The sequence below is a fragment of the Ranitomeya imitator genome, chromosome 3 (genome assembly GCF_032444005.1).
Source record: "Ranitomeya imitator isolate aRanImi1 chromosome 3, aRanImi1.pri, whole genome shotgun sequence".
Classification (NCBI taxonomy): Eukaryota; Metazoa; Chordata; class Amphibia; order Anura; family Dendrobatidae; genus Ranitomeya; species Ranitomeya imitator.
This window is the reverse complement of record NC_091284.1, coordinates 17,219,122-17,241,724: the sequence shown is the minus strand read 5'-3', so window position 1 is coordinate 17,241,724 and position 22,603 is coordinate 17,219,122. Positions and strand designations below refer to the sequence as shown.

Sequence of the window (22,603 nt, the reverse complement as noted above, 5' to 3'; positions counted from 1 at the left end):
AGCGTGCATGTGTGATGTTAGCATGAACGGTGCATGCACATGATTAGTGTGAACAGTGTATGTGCGGGTTTAGTATGAACGGTGTATATGCGCGTGATTAGTGTGAACAATGTATGCACATGATTAGCGTGCATGTGTGATGTTAGCATGAACTGTGCATGCACATGATTAGTGTGAACAGTGTATGTGCGGGTTTAGTATGAACGGTGTATATGCGCGTGATTAGTGTGAACAGTGTATGCACATGATTAGCGTGCATGTGTGATGTTAGCATGAACGGTGCATGCACATGATTAGTGTGAACAGTGTATGTGCGGGATTAGTATGAACGGTGTATATGCGCGTGATTAGTGTGAACAGTATATGCACATGATTAGGGTGAGCGGTGCAAGTGCATGTTTAGTTTGAACGGTGTATACGCTGGATTAGCGTGAACGGTATATGTGCGGGATTGGTGTGAACAGTGTATGCTCGGGATTAGTGTGACTGGTATATGCGTGGGATTAGTGTGAACAGTGTATGTTCGGGATTAGTGTGAACAGTGTATGTTCGGGATTAGTGTGAACAGTGTATGTTCGGGATTAGTGTGAACAGTGTATGTTCGGGATTAGTGTGAACAGTGTATGTTCGGGATTAGTGTGAACAGTGTATGTTCGGGATTAGTGTGAACAGTGTATGTTCGGGATTAGTGTGAACAGTGTATGCACGGGATTAGAATGAACGATGTGTGTGCGGGGTTAGTGTGAATGGTGCAAGCGTGGGATTAGAATGAATGGTGTGTGCGCGGGATTAGCGTAAACGGTGCATGCACGCGTGATTAGTATGAACGGTGTATGCGCGGGATTAGAATGAACGATGTGTGTGGGGTTAGTGTGAATGGTGCATGCGCGCGGGATTAGAATGAACGATGTGTGTGCAGGGTTAGTGTGAATGGTGAAAGCGTGGGATTAGAATGAACGGTGTGTGCGCAGGATTAACGTGAACATTTCAAGTGTGTGATTAGTGTGAACGATGTATGCGCGGGATTAGAATGAACGGTGTGTGCACGGATTAGCGTGAACGGTGCAAGTGTGTGGTGTGAACGGTGTATGCGTGGGATTAGTGTGAACAGTGCATTGCGTGGGATTAGGGTGAAGGGTGCATGCACACGTTTCGGGTGAATGTTACATGCGTGGGATTAGCGTGAACAGTGCATATGCCTAATTAGAGTGAACAGTGCGTGCGTGGGATTAGAGGGCTTTCTCCATATTTGATAAGCTGAGGCCGACAATGAATGTGACGTCGGCAGTAATAAGTCGTTCACTGTGGGAGTGATCGAGCCGGCAAACCTCACTTGGGCAATGTACGGCACTTGGCCTGAGGCGGAAGCGGAAGCGAGATGGTGGGGTGAAAATCTCAGCTGCAGGATTGAATTTCTTGGGGAGCTGTAAAGTTGCCGAGTGTTGTATGGACTCCTGTTTTATAAAATAAATAGCATAGATTGGAAAGCTCTTCTTAATAAATTCATTATGTGACCCAAAGATCTGGCTTCAACTCAATTTTATTAGGGTCGGAAATACCTTTAAACTTTTATAAAGAGCCATCGTAGTTTCTTCTTTCTGTAATCTGTGAGTACATTGAGTGTTTGATAGGGTGCGGAGGGAAGATGGCGAGGTAGACGGCCGTGACTACGGTGTAAGATGAAGCCTGCTCTGAAGCTGGGCAGACACCTTGGAGTCTAGGTTGCCTACGCCAGCTGTGCCGTACGGGGCAGGTGGTGTTTTTCTTGGCAGTGTCACCGCTTATTTTATAAGGGTTTTATAGAAACCCTGGTAACCTTCACAAGACTTCCCTGACGACGTCTCCGTATCCGCAGTATATACGTCGCCCGTTCCCTATCGGAGCACATCGGAGAATGCTTTTCTATTATTATTACTGTCATTGTTATTTTTGCGTGCGGTTTTCTGTAGGTGTTTCCTTTTTAAACATGCACAATACGTCCTATTATTGCACCACGTCATTAATTTTATTATTTTTTTTTATTTGTAATGTTTGGCGTCCCTCCAGTGTAAATCATTTTATATTTTATATATATTTTATATATATATTAATTTGCAGTTCTTGTGCTCACACCCCCAGGACTCTTCTAAGTACGTGTTCGGTTAGATGCTTGTCACATGAGCGATACTTTTTATATTAGATGTTTATGTAGTCAACCAAACGATGTAAATAATGCCAAAAAATAGAGATCGGCAGTGCCATTTGGTAAAACATATATATATAAAATAGATGCGAAAGAGGACCTGACACTTCCTATAAACATTTTTACCTGGTGTAAACGCCGCCGTTCTCCTGAATCCGGAGATGTTCTTCTTTTTGTTCCTGCTCCTCTCCGTTCCTGAGATATGGCTCCCTCTTCCGTGTATATAAATCAGTTTAGATATCCAAGTAGGTGTGGTCATCAGCTTTTCTATGTCAGTGACTACGCCCAGTTGGCAAATAAGGCTAGATTTATATACAGGAAAGAAGACACCATATCTCAGGAACGGAAAGGTTCAGTAACAAAAGAAGAACATCGGCGGATTCAGGAGAACAGCGGCATTTACAACAGGTATAACAGATGAGTGATGGGTCATCTTCAAAGAGTAAACAAATATAAAATAGCTACAGGAATGTCATACAGACTCATTACTACGAAGACCAAAAAGAGAGAGAGAGCGGCACAGCCCTAGAAAATAGAGAAAACTGGTGGCAAACCAACGAGGTGTGTAGCAGTCTAAGAAATGAACCAGGAGGTGCAATCTGCAGAAAAATAGTCCATGACAATCCAGCATGGAGGGAAGTGGACAGGGAGAGTGCGACAGGTAAGACGACGGCCGTTTCGCGCTGCCTGTTAGACCCGTAGAAGCGCTCTCAGGCAGCGCGAAACAGCCGTCGTCTTACCTGTCGCACTCTCCCTGTCCACTTCCCTCTCCCCCGTGCCGTGAATTATGTGCCGGCTGGCACTGAAATAAAGGACGCTTTGTAACTGCATCTGGTGAGTGCATCTGCTTTCTTCTTTTTTTGCTGGAGACTCATTACTACCTTTGTGCCTGATTTTGTCTAGTTCTGTGCCTTTGTTTGTGTTTGCACCCAACTCTATTTGTGCTTTTTTAAGTCCACTTTATATGTGCTCTCCTGTTGTTGCTGTTTTTTATCACGAGCACCGTTTTGGTGCATTTGGCCACAAAAGTGCAAATAAAATTACTAATACGACCATGCGAAAAAATAAAACGCTAAGTATTGGAGGAACTGATGTGCCTTTTTCATCGTTTGCTCCCGATAACCCAATTTCCCTGGCCACAGAGTACTTTTCCTTCATAGGAAAGCTGTCCCAGAGAAAGATAATGTAGGGCTGAGAAGAATTATACCTGAACTGCGGTTTATTTTTCCCAGAAAATTAACTTTTCTCTGATCTGCTGATTAGGTGCTCGTTTCCCCAGACCATCGTTCTCTGGGTCATTCGCCCGTCCATCTCCTGAATGGCAGCTCCCGCTTCAGTTTTGTGAGCGCTCTCTGGCTTGGCATCCTGCGCATGTGCGGACGGGCCCAGTATCGGCGCATGCACAGAGCAGCCTTCCTCCTGGAAGTCATCATCCCCTGTATACCGATATTCATGTATTCTTGTGCCAAGCCTGCCCGTCCATGATGCACCGAGCCGCTAATCAATAATAGTGCCACCTATTCTTACAATACAGGTGCGACCCTTCTCGGGGCAGGCGGACTCACATGTGGATTTCCTTCGTTCACAACGTTCTTTTGTCCTGACCAACTCATGACCTTCTTTTGTCCTGACCTTTATGATATAGTAGATGTTTGCAAGGACATTTAGTATGTCACAATGAGCGGTGCAAGAAGCACATTGGTTAGTGTTTATATTCTTTCTCCAATTCTTAATGGATAGTAAAATGCTCAGCAGTTATCCCTCGTGGTCAGTCGGAAGATTAGCTTTCGATTCCTGATGGCCAACGATGCAGTTAGTGTAAGTTTCCTGATTGTTTATGGAGCAAACCCTGATGGTTAGTCAATTCTGTGAGTGGTTCAGTACCTGGTGGTCTGTAGAATATTCTACTGCATGATCACGGGTGGTCCGGTGGAAGATCGTTGTAATATTTTTCACAGAAGAACAATACAAAGAGAGTCTTTAAAAGTGCAAGAGCCAACAACTTAAGTCATTGATGAGCTGGACTTTACTTCTCGGAACTCATATTGCCAAAACCTTCCTTGTATGATCGTATATTACTGAGCCCGTCTGCAGATATTATCTTAGTACACCCACGGCCCAACAGGGATGGACAGAAAGAATACACATGATATGAGTAACAGATCCATCAACAGCAACATCAATAGAGGTTCAAAAACAGGAGCAGCTACCTGACTCCGAGGCCGACCTCAGACGAGAACAGACTGTGGTTTGTGGATTGGCCAAGGGTCTCCTGACCTGAACTCTGCAGCCTTATACAGTGCCTTGCGAAAGTATTCAGCCTCCGGGAACTTTTCAACCTTTTCCCACATATCATGCTTCAAACATAAAGATACCAAATGTAAATTTTTGGTGAAGAATCAACAACAAGTGGAACACAATTGTGAAGTTGAACGAAATTTATTGGTTATTTTAAATTTTTGTGGAAATTCAAAGACTGAAAAGTGGGGCGTGCAATATTATTCGGCCCCTGTAACTTAATACTTTGTTGCGCCACCTTTTGCTGCGATTACAAGTCGCTTGGGGTTTGTCTCTATCAGTTTTGTACATCGAGAGACTGAAATTCTTGCCCAGCAAACAGCTGGAGCTCAGTGAGGTTTGATGGAGATCGTTTTCAGCTCTTTCCACAGATTCTCGATTGGATTGAGATCTGGACTGTGACTTGGCCATTCCAACACCTGGATACGTTTATTTGTGAACCATTCCATTGTAGATTTTGCTTTATGTTTGGGATCATTGTCTTGTTGGAAGACAAATCTCCGTCCCAGTCTCAGGCTTTCTGCAGACTCCAACAGGTTTTCTTCAAGAATGGTCCTGTATTTGGCTCCTTCATCTTCCCATCAATTTTAACCATCTTCCCTGTCCCTGCTGAAGAAAAGAAGGCCCAAACCACAATGCTGCCACCACCATGTTTGACAGTGGGGATGGTGTGTTCAGGGTGATGAGCTGTGTTGCCTTTACGCCAAACATATCGTTTGGCATTGTTGCCAAAAAGTTCGATTTTGGTTTCATCTGACCAGAGCACCTTCTTCCACATGTTTGGTGTCTCCCAGGTGGCATGTTGCAAACTTTAAACACTTTTTATGGATATCTTTGAGAAATGGCTTTCTTCTTGCCACTCTTCCATAAAGGCCAGATTTGTGCAGTGTACGACTGATTGTTGTCCTATGGACAGACTGTCCCACCTCAGCTGTAGATCTCTGCAGTTCATCCAGAGTGATCATGGGCCTCTTGGCTGCATCTCTGATCAGTCTTCTCTTTGTATGAGATGAAAGTTTAGAGGGACGGCCGGGTCTTGGTAGATTTGCAGTGGTATGATACTCCTTCCATTTCAATATGATCGCTTGCACAGTGCTCCTTGGGATGTTTAAAGTTTTGGGAAATCATTTTGTATCCAAATCCGGCTTTAAACTTCTCCACAACAGTATCACGGACCTGCCTGTTGTGTTCCTTGGTCTTCATGATGCTTCACACAGAACCCTGAGACTATCACAGAGCAGGTGCATTTATAAGGAGACTTGATTACACACAGGTGGATTATATTTATCATCATTAGGCATTTAGGACAACATTGGATCATTCAGAGATCCACAACGAACTTCTGGAGTGAGTTTGCTGCACTGAAAGTAGAGGGGCCGAATAATATTGCACGCCCCACTTTTCAGTTTTTGAATTTCCACAAAAATGTAAAATAACCAATAAATTTCGTTCAACTTCACAATTGTGTTCCACTTGTTGGTTCTTCACCAAAAATTTACATTTGGTATCTTTATGTTTGAAGCATGATATGTGGGAAAAGGTTGAAAAGTTCCAGGGGGCCGAATACTTTCGCAAGGCACTGTATATGCCTGTAAGTACAGTGCCTTGAAAAAGTATTCATACCCCTTTAACTTTTCCACATTTTTTAAGTTACACCCGTAAAGTTCAAAAAAATTTTATTAGAATTTTATTTGATACCAACAAAAAGTAACAAGTATTTGTAATTGGTAAAGGAGATGATACAGAATTTGGTTTTCTAATTATTTTAAAAACGTAAATCTAAAAATTGTGCCTTGCATTTGTATTCAGTCCCCTGTAGTTTGATACTTCATAAAACCATCTTTCTCTGCAGTTTCTGCTGCAGTCTTTTGGGGTCTGTCTCTACCAGGTTTGCACATCTAGAGGTGACATTTTGCCCCTTCTTCTTTGCACACTCGCTCTCGCTCAGTGAGATTGGATGGAGACGTCTGTGATCAGCAATTTCCAAGTTTTGTCACAGATTCTCATGTCTTGGTAGGTTTGCAGTTGTGCCATACTCCTTCCATTCTTGGATGATGGATTGAACAGTGCTCCATGAGATGTTCAGAGCTTGGGCTGTTCTTTATAACCCTAACCCTGCTTTACTCTTCTCCACAACTTTATCCCTGACCTGCCTGGTGGGCTCCTTGGTTTTCTTGATGCTGTTTGATCCCTAATGTTCTCAAACAAACCCCTAAGGCCTTCACAGAACAGCTGTAGTTATACTGAGAAGAAATCACTCTTAGGTGGACTCAATGTACTAATTATGTGCCGTCTGGAGGGAATTGGTCACTCTGAATTTTATTTAGAGGTATCAGACTAAAGGGGGCTGAATACACATGCACCTCACAATTTCATATTCATATTTTTTATATAATTAGAAAAATCTGTATAATTTCCTGTATACTTCACAAATACTCAGTACACAGGGTATTAATACTATTTCAAGACACTGTATATACCTATGAGGCTGTTGAGTTCAGGTCAGTAACATGGCAAGTGTAGGGCACTATCTCACCAACAGTAACTTGATATGTAGGTAGTGGTTACAAGTATCCCAAAAAGAGGGTGATCCCAATCCTCCATAAGATCCAAGGCTAGCGATGATCGAACGTGTTTGGGTATGGTGTTAGCATGCTCATCTGCTGAGTATCGAAAAATATGCAGGGATTGTCTAACAAACAGACAATCCCTGCATGTATTGCGACTGTTTAACAGCCGCGAGACATGCAGCCGCAGGGACTCAAACATATTTTTCGAGACTTGCAACTGCGGGGACGCAAACATACTTTTTGAGACTTGCAGCTACAGGGACTCAAACATACTTTTCGAGACTTGCAGCCACAGGGACTCAAACATACTTTTCGAGACTTGCAGCCGCAGGGACTCAAACATACTTTTCGAGACTTGCAGCCGCGGGGACTCAAACATACTTTTCGAGACTTGCAGCTGCGGGGACTCAAACATACTTTTCAAGACTTGCAGCCGCAGGGACTCAAACATACTTTTCGAGACATGCAGCCGCAGGGACTCAAACATACTTTTCGAGACTTGCAGCCGCAGGGACTCAAACATACTTTTCGAGACTTGCAGCCACAGGGACTCAAACATACTTTTCGAGACTTGCAGCCACAGGGACTCAAACATACTTTTCGAGACTTGCAGCCGCAGGGACTCAAACATACTTTTCGAGACTTGCAGCTGCGGGGACTCAAACATACTTTTCGAGACTTGCAGCTGCGGGGACTCAAACATACTTTTCAAGACTTGCAGCCGCAGGGACTCAAACATACTTTTCGAGACATGCAGCCGCAGGGACTCAAACATACTTTTCGAGACTTGCAGCCGCAGGGACTCAAACATATTTTTCGAGACTTGCAGCCATAGGGACTCAAACATACTTTTCGAGACTTGCAGCTGCAGGGACTCAAACATACTTTTCGAGGCTTGCAGCTGCGGGGACTCAAACATACTTTTCATGACTTGCAGCCGCAGGTACTCAAACATACGTTTCGAGACATGCAGCCGCAGGGACTCAAACATACTTTTCGAGACTTGCAGCTGCAGGGACTCAAACATACTTTTCGAGACTTGGAGCCGCAGGGACTCAAACATACTTTTCGAGACTTGCAGCTGCAGGGACTCAAACATACTTTTCGAGACTTGGAGCCGCAGGGACTCAAACATACTTTTCGAGACTTGCAGCTGCAGGGACTCAAACATACTTTTCATACTTTTCGAGACATGCAGCCGCAGGGACTCAAACATAATTTTCGAGACTTGCAGCTGCGGGGACTCAAACATACTTTTCGACACTTGCAGCCGCAGGGACTCAAACATACTTTTTGAGACTTGCAGCCGCAGAGACTCAAACATACTTTTCGAGCACGCCGAAGACACTCGATCAGCACACAAGCATGGTCAGTGAACACCTTATCCCAGCACAGTCGCTCATCATTAAGACCCTACCTATCCGGTAAGGTCTAAACGTTCCTTTCTCCCTGTATTATGTGATGTGTTAGTAAAGAAGAAGATACTTTTGGCGGCTACGGTGGACGCTGTTGTCGGTGTCTTCACCTTTGAGTTCAGGTCAGGAGACCCATGACTGGTCCATAAATCTCTGGCCGTAATCAAACCATTATTAAACACGAAATGTGGGTTCCACCTTTACATAGTATTGATATTTAGCATCCACATAGCATGGAAGTGAGAAGACGTGATATTTGTACACTGACATTCTTATGCTTTGTGGTGGACACAGGACTCCATCCTCTGTACATGACACCACCGCACCCCTCGGATGATCAGCGTCCCACCGTACTTGGACGCCACCCAAACCCTTCATAGTTTTAGGCTATGTGCACACGTTGCGGATTTTGCTGCGGATCTGCAGCAGTTTTCCATGCGTTTACAGTTCCATGTAAACGTACGGAAAACAAAATCCGCAGTGCACATGCTGCAGAAAAAAACGTGCGGAAACGTTGCGGTTTACATTCCGCAGCATGTCAATTCTTTGCGCGGTGGAACCCGCACAAAAACCGTGGTAAATCCACGACTAATCTGCAGTGCGGTTCACCTGCAGATTTTGCAATAAAAGTGTGGGAAAAATCCGCACACGAATCCGCAACGTACATAGCCTTATTGTGACAAGAAGCTTTTCTCTCCAGAACTTGGTCCCCGCGTCCTCTGCAGACACTGTTCCCATGAGACGTCTGATGCTCCATTATGTAAGATCGCGCGAGAGAACACCGTCGTCACGACATGGCAATAATGGCCGACTGTATCCAGCATCTACAACGTTGGCGTTTCAATTGTATTAATGTTGTCAGATAAGTTTTGGGGGGTTTTTACGTTTTGACGCTTGATTCAGTAGCCGGCGTGGAGCCTTCCAGGGACTTTTATAACATATGAGTGTTTTTGGACGGACCCGTGAAGGAACTGAATGTTAATTGTGAGACGGGGAAAATAAATTTCTCTTGTGGGTGCGCTGAGCTTTGTGTGCAGATTTTCCTCCTAGACTTGCATTGGATGCGGAAATCTGTGTCAATAAAGTTTTGTCAATGCCAAATACCAGGAGGTATCAAAAGTATAGCAGCTTTATTTTAACGCATGACGAACTAAAAAGAGGCAAAAAAAAGTAAAGTAAATTAATAGGCACATAAATGTTGCAAAAAAATCCCCAGCATCAAAAACGTATCAAATACTCATAATCTTGGAAACACATGTTCACACGTTGCGTTTTTGCTGCCTTTTTTTTCCAATTCAAATTTGAAGCTGCATTTTACAGTGCAGTGCGTTTTTGGTGCAAAAACATAAATAATTTGCATCATGTTTTTGGAGGGCACTAAACTTTATCAGCATGCACTAGAGACAATAATAATGCAGCAAAAAATGCAGCAAAACCTGCTTTTTGCAAGCAGCTTCTTTACTGCCAAGAAAGCAGGTTTTGCCTGCAGAAAAAAAAAACACAGCAAAAAACGCAACATGTGAACACTGCCTAAAAGGTGCAAAAGACTTAAAAGCATTCTTCCATTTTGGATGAGTTGGTGCCTATTTTGATGACTTTTGTGCAATATCCATCAGAATTGCCTCTGAATTCTGGCATAAAATTCTTTGAAATGTCACAAAATTTTTGTGCAAGTTGGGAGAAAAATATTGTGACTTTTAAACAGCCCCACCTACTTTTTGGAAAATGGGTGGAGCTTAGTCAGAAGAGGGCAGAGCTGAGCCTGGACAACAAATTCATCTAGAGACCTTGACGTTAAGGTTAGTCTTAGGGCATTTGGCTTTTGGGATCACAGACGTTCAGGTAAAATCTCTGCAATAACTTGACAGCGAGTGCAGAGTTTTCCTGCAGCTCCTCCGCAGGGTGAATGAAGTATTACACCGCACTGGCTGTATAATGCACAGTACTGTCCGCTTCTCCCATCTGTTTAAGCTGAATAACTATGAATTCCTTAATGCCGTATAGGAAAACTAGTTTTTTGAACCCGACATCTCCTTTTGCGTCTCATATGTTTGTTTTTTTTTAATTACCCACAGTACATTTCTTAAAGTCAGCCAATATATCTAGTTTCATTTCTACATTAGTGTGGGAAATTAAATTTATAATTTTAATATGTAATATTGATACAAACTATCATAAAGTACGGCCGTCGGTACAATAATATATTATAAATACGGGATTTTAAAGGAATCTTTTTTAAAAATGCAAACTTTACAAAGTGGTAAAAAGGGAAAATGAATATACATACACATACATATACGATAGCATTCATGGTAGCCTATAACACATGAGGACGTGATAGTCTCCGCCCTTGGGGCGTCCGCCGGCTGCTCCCCCCGTCTTCTGTACGCCTCCTCGGCATGTACCGTTCACCTGTTTATCACAATGACACCTGCCAATTGGCCAACGGATGCCGAATCAGCCACGTCCGTCACATTCAGGTGCAAAAGTCATCCAGGGATGGAGATACTATTGGTGAGGGGTCCAAAGCAGGTGGAATTGTGCATTATGTTGAGCGGTTGGATTGGAAATGGCCCCTATATTGTTCTCCAAGGGGACTCTCCTGTCTCCCATCTGCTCCTTTAAATTCACCAAATGTAGAACTTCCAAACATTACATAATATTGCATTAATGATCCATGCTCAAAAAGACAAAAATTTAAAATAAAAAGAGAAAGGGAGAAAAGGCCGCTGTTTTACGGCGCATTTAGCCTCTTCCCAGTGTCTGATCTTCCAATGGAACCGCATGTGGTGATACATTCCGTGATGTGTTACCTGACATGACGGGCTGTCCATCTAATGTGTGGGTGGATCTGTCCCCGCACACAGAGGGGGTCCTGGGGGTGGATGGATCTGTCCCCGCACACAGAGGGGGTCCTGGGTGAAGGACCCTTCTCTATATAGTCCGTATGACAAGACCTTTTTCCTTCTTTACATCTAAAATAACTGGGTTTGTTTTTATCCACATACTTTTGTTTTTTTTAACTAAATTTTCTTCTTTGGAAACAGAACTGTAAACGCCAGCGCGGGGCAAGTTTTTGGCCTAAATCCCAACTGGCTATTCCTGTGATAATTTCTGATTTTGCCCAGACGATGGTTGTAAATCTCGTGTTTTCAGTGGGATTTCTTCCTGTTTCTGCTCTGTATTTCTAGTCATTACAGACGTTGCCTTGTTTATCATTCATCCGCCTCTTCACAGTCACTGACATGTTGACATGTAGTGAGATCTGTGAAACACTGCCCCCATCTGGCAGATGTTCACCGGTGATTGTAGTCCTCCGCTTCCTGTCGTCGTCCTCCGCTTCCCGTCGTCGTCCTCCGCTTCCCGTCGTCGTCCTCCGCTTCCCGTCGTCGTCCTCCGCTTCCCGTCGTCGTCGTCCTCCGCTTCCCGTCGTCGTCGTCCTCCGCTTCCCGTCGTCGTCGTCCTCCGCTTCCCGTCGTCGTCGTCCTCCGCTTCCCGTCGTCGTCCTCCGCTTCCCGTCGTCGTCCTCCGCTTCCCGTCGTCGTCCTCCGCTTCCCGTCGTCGTCCTCCGCTTCCCGTCGTCGTCCTCCGCTTCCCGTCGTCGTCCTCCGCTTCCCGTCATCGTCCACTTCTGGGTTGACATGCAGAATGCTACTATAGATGCTCCAGCATCGGTACTTAGTGCGCGTCTTCCCCGCCTTCGCCCATTGGTCTGTTGAGCTGTCGTTTCCTACACATATGTTTCTTACTTTTTTTTTATCACTTTTTTTGCTAGCATTTTTGGTTGCATTTTTCTTTGCATTTTTTTCTGCTATTTTTTAGGGCCTGTTCAAAATGTCTCCCTAACTAATAATTGCCCCAAAAATAAGCAACATGGGCCGTCCTTAGAATTTTTAGTATTTTCTATTGACCTTTTGCCGTAGCATTTCATTGTGTAAATGTGTGAGTCCATAGGTGTCTGCGTGTCTAAGATCCATTAGGCTGCATTCCCAACTCGCGTGCACTCAAGTCGCAGTTGGGCAATAGTGCTGGGAGGGCGCAAAAAAGGGAGAACACGTTCTGACACTAGTTATATCTATGGTGCTAACGATATATTGGGATGTCTTTATGGAAGGAGCTAAAAAAAAATTGGCAAAAAATGCATAGATTTTATTTTCATATTTTGTATGACGAATGGGCATCCAATGAAACTTGTACTAAATGTTTCTTCCAACGTTTTGTGGGTATTGCAGCTTAGCGGTTTTGCATTGGGCACATGGGCCCCAGTATAAAATCTGTATCAGAACCCCAGCTACCATGTGCCCGAGATACTGACGGGTACCTGCCCCTCCGGATGTGACTGCCATTTTTGTTGATTATAATTGTATTTATGATTGTTTTATAATTAAAATTGCCACCTCCGCACCCCCAATAGATATTATACCCACTCCCTCCTTACCATCCCACAGTAAATAGTTTCACATTTATTTTTATTATTATTTTTTTATTATAGGACTATTTTAGAAAACGAACGTGACGTTGTTATGAACTATGACGATGCAATGTGGTTCGGGAATATTTTTATTATTATTATTAGATTATTGTAAATAAAGACGTTACATTTGTCATATATGAATATAGCGTATATATATATATTATATAATTGCAATTTACAGTACAAAGTCATCTGCGGCTTTCCATTATTGTAGCAAATTTATCTTCTAGAAAAATGTAAAAAAAAATGTCAGTAAAGAAAAAGTAGGTTTTGCTAATGCCGTGATGAAAATAAATAGCGGCACGCGGTAATTAAGCATAACTCAATTTTGATTGCCGTGATTTAGTGCAATGCCTCTTTAATAAATATGTCTAAGGTATAATTTGCCAGGCTGCAAGATGAGGGGAAGCTCTGGCACCTTGTAAGTCATTTCTGCCCTGCAGATTTCCAAAGGAGTCGGCGCCACACAGTATACATGCACAGTACAGGATTTGGCTGCTTTTATTGTCGTTTTATTTTGCATTTATGCTTTTCCACCACTTATAAGAACAGGACGATGCCATCTGGGGGGGCACTCGTTATTTTACATTTTGCATAAATATTATTATTTTTGTATTTTTTGTATTTTTTTTTGTGTGCATGTGATGGCCTTAAGAACAGTTTTATAATTCTTGTATCTATTTTTTTTTATATCTTGTTACTTTGTTTCTTTTTTTTGTGATTAACCCCTTGCGGCTCTAAATTCCTGTCTTTGCCTATTGCATACCGCAGGTTTATAATATATGGCCTTAAAAAGTAAAAGTAACTAACTTTCTCTACATTTTCTTTTTTTTTTTTTTTATTTGATTTTTTTTTTTATGTGTGTGTGTATGTGTTTGCGCCTTGCATTGAAAATAACCTTGGCCGGAGTTTTAATTGGGCGAAGGTTCCGTGTATCATTTTATTTCTGTCCTGGTAACACTATGTACTATATGCAATGCACCTGTTTGGACATAAGTACTGCATTACTCTTATAACAGGCGCTCCTCCCCCGGTTCTGCCAAGGACGGACCAAGCCGGGCTGGAGATTTACAAGAATTAATTTTTTTTTTTTTTTTTTTTTTTTTTACATTCTCTTTTTCTCATCGACGTAAAGCGAGATTTTTGTTGCTTGTGTTTTCTGTGCAGCCTAAAAAAAAATAAAAAAATTAAAAATATTAATAAAAAAAAAAAACAGGCCGGGCTGGAGATTTACAAGAATTATTATTATTATTATTATTATTATTATTATTTTTTTTTTTTACATTCTCTTTTTCTCATCGACGTAAACGCGAGATTTTTGTTGCTTGTGTTTTCTGTGCAGCCTAAAAAAAAAATAAAAAAATTAAAAATATTAATAAAAAAAAAAACAGGCCGGGCTGGAGATTTACAAGAATTATTATTATTATTATTATTATTATTATTATTATTATTATTATTTTTTTTTTTTACATTCTCTTTTTCTCATCGACGTAAACGCGAGATTTTTTGTTGCTTGTGTTTTCTGTGCAGCCTAAAAAAAATAAATAAAAAGAATAAAAAATATTAATTAAAAAAAAAACAGGCCGGGCTGGAGATTTACAAAAATTATTATTATTTTTTTTTTTACATTCTCTTTTTCTCATCGACGTAAAGCGAGATTTTTTGTTGCTTGTGCTTTCTGTGCAGCCTAAAAAAAAAATAAAATAAATAAAAAATAAAAAATATTAATAAAAAAAAAAACAGGCCGGGCTGGAGATTTACAAGAATTATTATTATTATTTTTTTTTACATTCTCTTTTTCTCATCGACGTAAAGCGAGATTTTTGTTGCTTGTGTTTTCTGTGCAGCCTAAAAAAAAAAAAATAATAAAAAAAAATAAAAAATAAAAAAAATTAATAAAAAAAAAAATTATTAGGGAAGCAATTATGCATGTCATCGGTTTTTTTTTTTTTTTGTGACTGAATAGGGCTCCGACAAAACGAGTGACATTAATATATAATCAGTGCTGGGGGAAAAAAAAAAAACTAACCCACAATGCTGGAGCAGGGGAGGGAAGGTGGGGCTGCTCCTTCCTAACTGTCTGTGTCCCTGGTCCTTTTGGCTGCTATCTCTGCCAGTGTCAGGCAAGCAGTGCTGAACCTGTTGCTGCAGCAGGCAGCGAGTGAGTATTTTGCTTGCTAGATAGAGGAAGGAGGGCTGTCTGCTGTCTGGTAGGAGGGCATTGTCTGTGTCTTTCTCCCTCTATCACACACATACTCTGGCTGGCTCTTTCTCTCTCCCTCTCTCTCTCTTTCTCTTTCCCTCTCTCTCTCTCTCTCTCCTCTCTGTATAAGGTAGGTTGCAGTGTGTGTATATACACAACATCAAGCGTAGGAAAATGGACCCATTAGACAGGCAGGCAGTCATTACCACTCACACTGTAGTTCCAGGGAGACTCCGCTTATAAGAAGACAAACTCAGCTCTGGGGGACAAGGTAGGCCACTTAACTTTAAGAGAAACAAAAAAACAAACAAATGTATCCGGTTCTTTTTCTTGTTGTTTTTTTTTTATATTTTTGTTTGTTTTTTTTTTCTCTTTTTTTTTTTTCCTTTAGAGATTTATTTAAACAAAAAAACAAAAACAAATGTATCCGGTTCTTTTTCTTGTTTTTTTTTTATATATATATTTTTGTTTGTTTTTTTTTTTTCTCTTTTTTTTTTATTTCCTTTACAGATTTATTTACAATTTGTTATTATGTTGTTTCCATTTTCTGTTTCTCCTCCCCAAAAATGTATCGAGCAAGTTCCAGTTCATGTTTCATGGCCTAGCACCAAAAAGCTTTTATTTTAATCCCTCCTCAACAGTTATTTGTGTATTTATGGGTGTGACTGCTCCTCGGACTCTCGTCCTTTTTTCTTTTTCTTTTTTTTTTACTTTATTTTACCCCCCCCCCCCCATTTTTTTTTTTAATTAATTAAATCAGTATCTGCCACTCGTTAAGAACTCTCTCCTGTATCTTTTCAGTCTCTCTGTGTTTTGAAGAATTCTACATTCTGTGCTTCTTTATTTTGTGCTGATCTATTTACTGAGTGTTTTAGCATTGTGTGTTTTGTATTTCTATATAATATATTTGTCACTCCGATGTTTTATCTCGACTGCGAGAAAAGTTGGCAAAAATAAAAGATTCTTGGGGAAAAGAAAAATGACCCCTGCAGCAGCAGGTTGTTGTACGTTTAAACTTTACAGAGAGTTTTCTCTTCTGTTTTTTTTTTTTCTATTTCTTATTTATTTTGGACCCGTGCTGGGATTGCATATCTTCTTCCCTCTTTTTTTTATTTTTATTTTCCCTTTTGTTTACTTTTTGAATACCGAAAAAAAAAAAAAAGATGCAGTATTGTGCGTCTCCACTTCTCGAGTTTTGTAGCATTGATAAATATGAAAGTTTGGAGCAGGTGGTCTCTTTGGAAGAGAAGGGTCTGCTGTTTAGGTGTGTCTTCCTCGGACGAGGGGGTTGTGTCGTTGTCCCTCGCCCGAGACATTTTTTTTTTTTTTTTACTGTCTAGAGCCATTTTGTATTTAAGGACAAATAGACAAAATAAAATAATACACATTGTAAGAAAAAAAAAAAAAATGGGTGGGGGCCAGAAAAAAAAAATCCCAAAATGTCCTAAAATATTCTGCGTGTTTTCCTGGGCCTTGGGCCATTGTTTTGGAAGGCTTTTTTTTCGGCCCGAGTGGTGTCAGTTTTTGCAGCAGGGGGAAAGAGATCTGCTGGAAAGAAGCTTTCTGTGCTCGTGCGTGTGAATAATCTGCCTCCTCTCAGATCTTTCTCCACGAGTAAAACTGTTGCTTTCCTCGTTACAGAAATCAGCACGGACAGTCAGGCTCACTGTTACATAAAGAGTTTAGAGAATCCAATAAGCTTTTTTTTTTTTTAGGAGGGGGGGTGATTGTCGTAAAAAATAAATTCGGATGATGTCTCCCTCGTTGGAAGCCATTGTTACTGTCAGTGTTGTGTTTTTTTGGGGGAGAGGGGTCTCCAGGCCTTTTGCTCTCAAGACTGATGTAGTGCAATATACCTTAGTTCTTTGCTATTAGCATTATTACCACTTTTTTTTTTTCCTGGGGGGGGGGGGGTATCCAACAGGTATAGACGTATAGCACCTGGATACCTTAACGCCCATTTTATTCCCCCTTGTCCCTGTTACTTATTTTGCAAACGGTGTTACTATGTATTTATTTTTTTGTCTCACATTTTTTTTAAATTTTGAAGTTTTTTTTTAATATATTTTATTTTATTTTTTTATTTCTTTGCCCGTCTTCTGATTCACAAACTGTTAAGGGCATAAGGTGCACTATGTAAACAGGGACTGGACGAATGAGAGGAGCAGGCGAGCTGCAGCCTTTTGGCAATTTTTCTCAACAAACAGAGCAACAAACAATAAGTGGATTTTTCAGTCGTAACTTCACCGTGAATTATGTATGGAAATAAGACGGACATGGAGAAATGCTCTCTGCAGTCACCAGGAGGGTTACTTGCCACTTGCTCCGTACTTTGCATTTTTTTTTTGGCTTAAATTTGCATTTCAAAAAAAATAAAATTAAATAAACAATAAAAAATAAAATGTGATCCCATGCATAGGGAAATGGCAAAATAGAATGGTTACTGTGCAAAATAAGAAATATTACTTATCTGGTCCCGTTTACTATCCTGAGGACCCATCTTAACACCGGTGATACAATGTCATCAAAATAGCATTCTAAGTTAATGTTATTACTTTTGCATCTGCGATGACCTTGAGCCATGTGTATGCGTTAATAGACGGAACGTTTCATATATACGTGGGATAAACATGGAGCCCGATCATTAAAGACGTCAATCAGAAATAATCCTAACCGCTATTTTACATATTTAAAGAGAGAGGACAATTTTGGAACCCCGCCCCATAACAAGTTAGTAGAGTTGCTTAATATGCACCCGCCCCTACTTAATGATAATTAACACACCCACGTTTATAAATCAATTATCATCACCAGTAATTAATTTTGTTCTTTTATATCTGTGCTTTTTTAATTTTTATTTTTTGTCATTTTTTTTTTTTTTTGTTTTTTTACTTTTTAGAAATATCGGGGCCTACTCCATTTTGGCTGCATTTGTTTTATTCCCCACGTGTCTCATCATAGACGACACCTCGACTAAAAATATATTGGATGGAAATGTGAAGTTTTTGGGGGACGGTGGGAGGTCACTGAGGGGAAGTCGGCCTCAGACCCTCAGAGTTTATACAATAAATCCATTTAGTATATTAATATTAATAAAGCCTTTATCATAGGATGTAGTGGAACCGAGCTGTAGATCTTGCGGATGGACAGAAAAAAATAAAAATAAAATATATATACATATACACACATATATATATATATTTTTTTTTATTATATATTTTTTATATATATGTGTGTGTGTATATATGTATATATTTATATATTTTTCAGTCCATCTATCTAGATAGATAGATAGATAGATAGATAGATAGATAGATAGATGGACTGAAAAATCTTATATTTTTCCCTCTCCCATCCTCGGGTTGGGTTTGATGGACGTGTCCTTTTTCCTACAATCTGTGTATCTATGTAGGTACTTTAGCTTTTCTTTTCTGACCTTTCGCACTGGATGCGGGTGAATCTTGTGCCCGTTGGTTTAGATAATATATATATAAATTGGCAGCAAGATATCAAACAATGTGACTGGCATCGTGTATCCACATGACAAGTTATACATTACCAGCACGGCACACAAGAATCATTTTATCTTGGTTTTTTTTTTTTTTATTGTTTATCTTCAAGTTCCAGGGCTGAAATAAAAGAATTACGGTACGTGCCAAGACCGAGCCGCGTTCTGCAGCTCACTGGCTCCTCTGTACCTTTTCCATCAGACTCTTCTGCAAAACATTTTTTTTTCTTTCTCCTCCTAATTAGAGTCAGATATTCATAAAGGTTTTGGGTTTTTTTTTTTACTTTACTTTTACATTACGTTTTTGACCTTTTTTATTTTATTTTATTTTTTTGCTAAATTAAACATTTTTTATTTCTCTATTTAACTTTTTTTTTTCTCTCTATAATTGGACTTTCATTTTTGTTTTTTTGATTTTGCACACTCCACTCGATAACACTTACTCCTTAAATCTTTGCACTTAGCGTCCCAGAGTGAAAGCAACAGATTTTTAACCCATTTGCCATTACGGGCTGCGTATAATAATACCGTAATGTCCAATTAGCGAGAATCTGTGTCTTATAGTCCTGCGACATAGTGTAAAAGACAAAAAAAAATATTTATCGGTTCTTCTACAGTTTCTGGGACCAGGGTTTTAATTAATTTTTTTTTTTTTTTTGGAAAGAACGGTTAAGTCAGAGCTCGCCTCCAGTCACCTGTGTATGGTAAACTGTGCGCGGGGCTATTACATTACATTGGGGCCTTTCACGCCCAGATACATAGAGCCGATGTAATAAAGATAATTTATAATGAGAAGAACGATAACCATCGTATGGTATAGAACCAAAAGGAGGGTCTAATCGCAGAGGAAACTGGACCCCAATGTGCAAACGTGGGATCTTATTATTTTATTTTCTCTTTAACCTTTTCCCTTATTATCATTTTATTTACGTTGTACAGAATATATCTATTATCTATATCTCTTATATCGATCTGTCAATCAAATATCTATGAGCTCTCTTTATAATTTATTTTATCTATTATCTATATATTATTCATCTATTATCTATCATCTATCTATTATCTATCTATCTAGTATCTATCTATCTATCTATTATCTATCTATGTATCTATCATCTAATATCTATTTATTTATCTATCTATCTATCTATTATTTATCTCATCTATCTATCTATCTATCTATCTATCTATCATCTATCATCTATCTATCTATTATGTATCTATTATCTATCTATTATCTATCTTTCTACCATCTATCCATTATCCTATCTATCTATCTATCTATCCATCTAGCTATGTATCTATATATCTATCTATTATCTATCTATTATCTATCATCTATTATCTATCATCTATCTATCATCTATCTATCTATTATGTATCTATTATCTATCTATTATCTATCTATTATCTATGTATGTCTATTATCTATGTATCTATCATCTAATATCTATTTATTATCTATCTATCCATCTATTATCTATCTATTATCTATCTATCTATTATTTCTATCATCTATCATCTATCTATTATGTATCTATTATCTATCTTTCTACCATCTATCCATTATCCTATCTATCTATCTATCTATCTATCTATCTATCTATCCATCTAGCTATGTATCTATATATCTATCTATTATCTATCTATTATCTATCATCTATTATCTATCATCTATCTATCATCTATCTATCTATTATGTATCTATTATCTATCTATTATCTATCTTTCTATCTATGTATCTATCTACTATCTATCTATCTTTCTATCTATGTATCTATCTACCATCTATCCATTATCTATCTATTTATTTATTTTCCATTCTGTCATTTTTCTATCTATCTGGTGTCTAACCTCATTATTGGTCATTTTGTCTATTTTGATGTTATACAGTCGGACTTATTTCTGCACCATTAGCTGATGATTTAGGCTACTTGTGTTTTTTATTCCATTTTTAGTTACGGTAGTTTTTTCTTCACATGTGTTTTTATTGCATTTTTTCCAACCGCGGTTTTGTCTTTTTTCGGTGCGTCATGTTTGATATATACAACTTCTTTGCTTTGGCGACTTTCCTCTTCATGATACTTGGCATTGAAAAAAACGTTATTGATCAGGTCATGTGTCAGATTGGATGCGTTTTTCCTTATTTTAAAGCTTCATAAACCCACTAAAAACACCCGTGCAGGTTTTATCGACAGATATTCTGCATCTTATTCCAGTCTATGAAGAAAGTTTGTAAATAAAACGTAAGAGAAATCAATGCTGCGGATTTTTAAAAAAACGCACCGTAAGTTGATTTCCGCAAATTAAAAAAAAAAAAAGCAGGACCGTGGGCATCGGATTAATATACGTCTCATCAACTCTGCTTTTATTTTTTTGTGCACGAAAATACTCAGCAGAAAAATGCTGGTCGTGGGAACTTAGCCGTAGAGGACTATCATTCGATATGTCATTGGTGCAACCTGTGCAGCCGCCTGGGGGCGCAAGAGGTAACGGGGCCACTAACAACCGCAAAACGGGGGGAATTGTGCATTATTATGGGTTATTGGGCTAAAAAGGGCCCATATATTGTGCTTACTCAGGGGCCCTTTTCTGTGTACAGAGTCATTATTTATGTTAGATTTTTAGGTCCCGCCATATTTAGGATGAATAGATGGGTCAATACATGCGACTAAACCCCAACTATTGGTGAACGTACGTTGGAAGCCTCGGCGGATTGTGTCCGTCAGGCGTCCATCACTCATAAGCTCTCATGTTTGAGATCACCTACTGTATATATCCGGGGTGGACAATCACACATATATATATATATATCCACGTTGATACAAAAGTATTACCATATCCATCATTTTTTGTTACCTGCATCATTGTAACGGCTGCCTGTAAATGATGCCGTCCGCCACCGATAGGATGACGCGTGATAGTATTCTGATATCAATACATCGTATATCACAGTTTTAGAAAAATAGAATTTTATTGCATATTTTTGGAAAGCCCACGTAATCTGTTCCTGTACGGCGGCACACGATCGCCTTCCTGCTTGGGGTGTGCCGCCTCCATGTCAGCCCATTGTCGAGGGTCTCGAATGAGCCACAGTCGTCGTGTTACTCCATATCCCGATGGTTCACTTTCTAGAGTTGTTTGGAGGCCGTGAACGGACGGTAATGACCAGTTGTCAGTAATGACAAGATGTCAGTAAGGACCGTGTCACTTTCCTACGTGTGAAATGCACCGTGGTATTGTACAGCGTCCTCACTGCTGCCGGTTTCCACAATCGCCAAGCTTTTAGAAGAGCGTAAGATGGAACATATCATCAGCATGCGCGATAAATGCTTCTTATGGAAAGTCTTTTCTCCACGCCATTGATGCTCCGGCTCTAACCGGTGCCCCAAATAGATCTAGGTGGGCGGTGGAAGCCACTTACCTTTTATTTTTGCTAATGTGGAGCACATTGACGAGGACTTGTCTACTTGTATCAGGACGTGGATGAAGATGGTTCAGCCTCCGCAATGGCAGAACAACGCCCCGGTTGGACCTAGGACTTAACTTACCTTTGAATTGAAATGTTTTATCACTTATTCATCACTTTTTTTTTGTTATTGCTCCAATGTATCTCCTATTTTCCATATTTTGTTACAATGCAGACCTTTGTGTCTCCATGGTAACAGACTACAAACAAACCTGTAGTCATGTGTCGCTCTCTTTCTTCTGCCTCCTCTTTTACGCTCGATAGTTTTAATAAGAAGCGTTGGGAGATAACCCACGACTCCGGCATCAGACGACACCGCAACGATACCTAATTCAGCGTAGGGGCTGTATACACAAAACGAGAGGAAACTTTTGATCAAGATTTGCCGAGTTGAGGTTATTTTTGTGACGTTACATGCATTAGAGCAATGCGGTGGGATGCAAAAGTGTAGAAATATTTTTAAGGTTCCTCACACGAGTGTATT

General features: G+C 40.0%; 1 protein-coding gene across 6 annotated transcripts in view; it reads left to right on the top strand.

The window, feature by feature from the left end:
- The window catches only part of ZBTB20 (zinc finger and BTB domain containing 20), a 1,044,548-nt gene that overhangs the window by 51,295 nt on the left and 970,650 nt on the right, over positions 1 to 22,603 (top strand). Inside the window, exon 1 of one of the 6 annotated variants that reach the window (XM_069760553.1) lies at positions 15,123 to 15,413. The exons of 3 other annotated variants lie outside the window; for them this stretch is intronic. The gene's annotated coding sequence lies outside the window, so the exon portion shown is untranslated. Of the gene's footprint in view, positions 1 to 15,122; positions 15,414 to 22,603 lie in introns of those variants that run through there. 2 more of the 6 variants (XM_069760555.1, XM_069760554.1) reach the window with 2 other exon arrangements.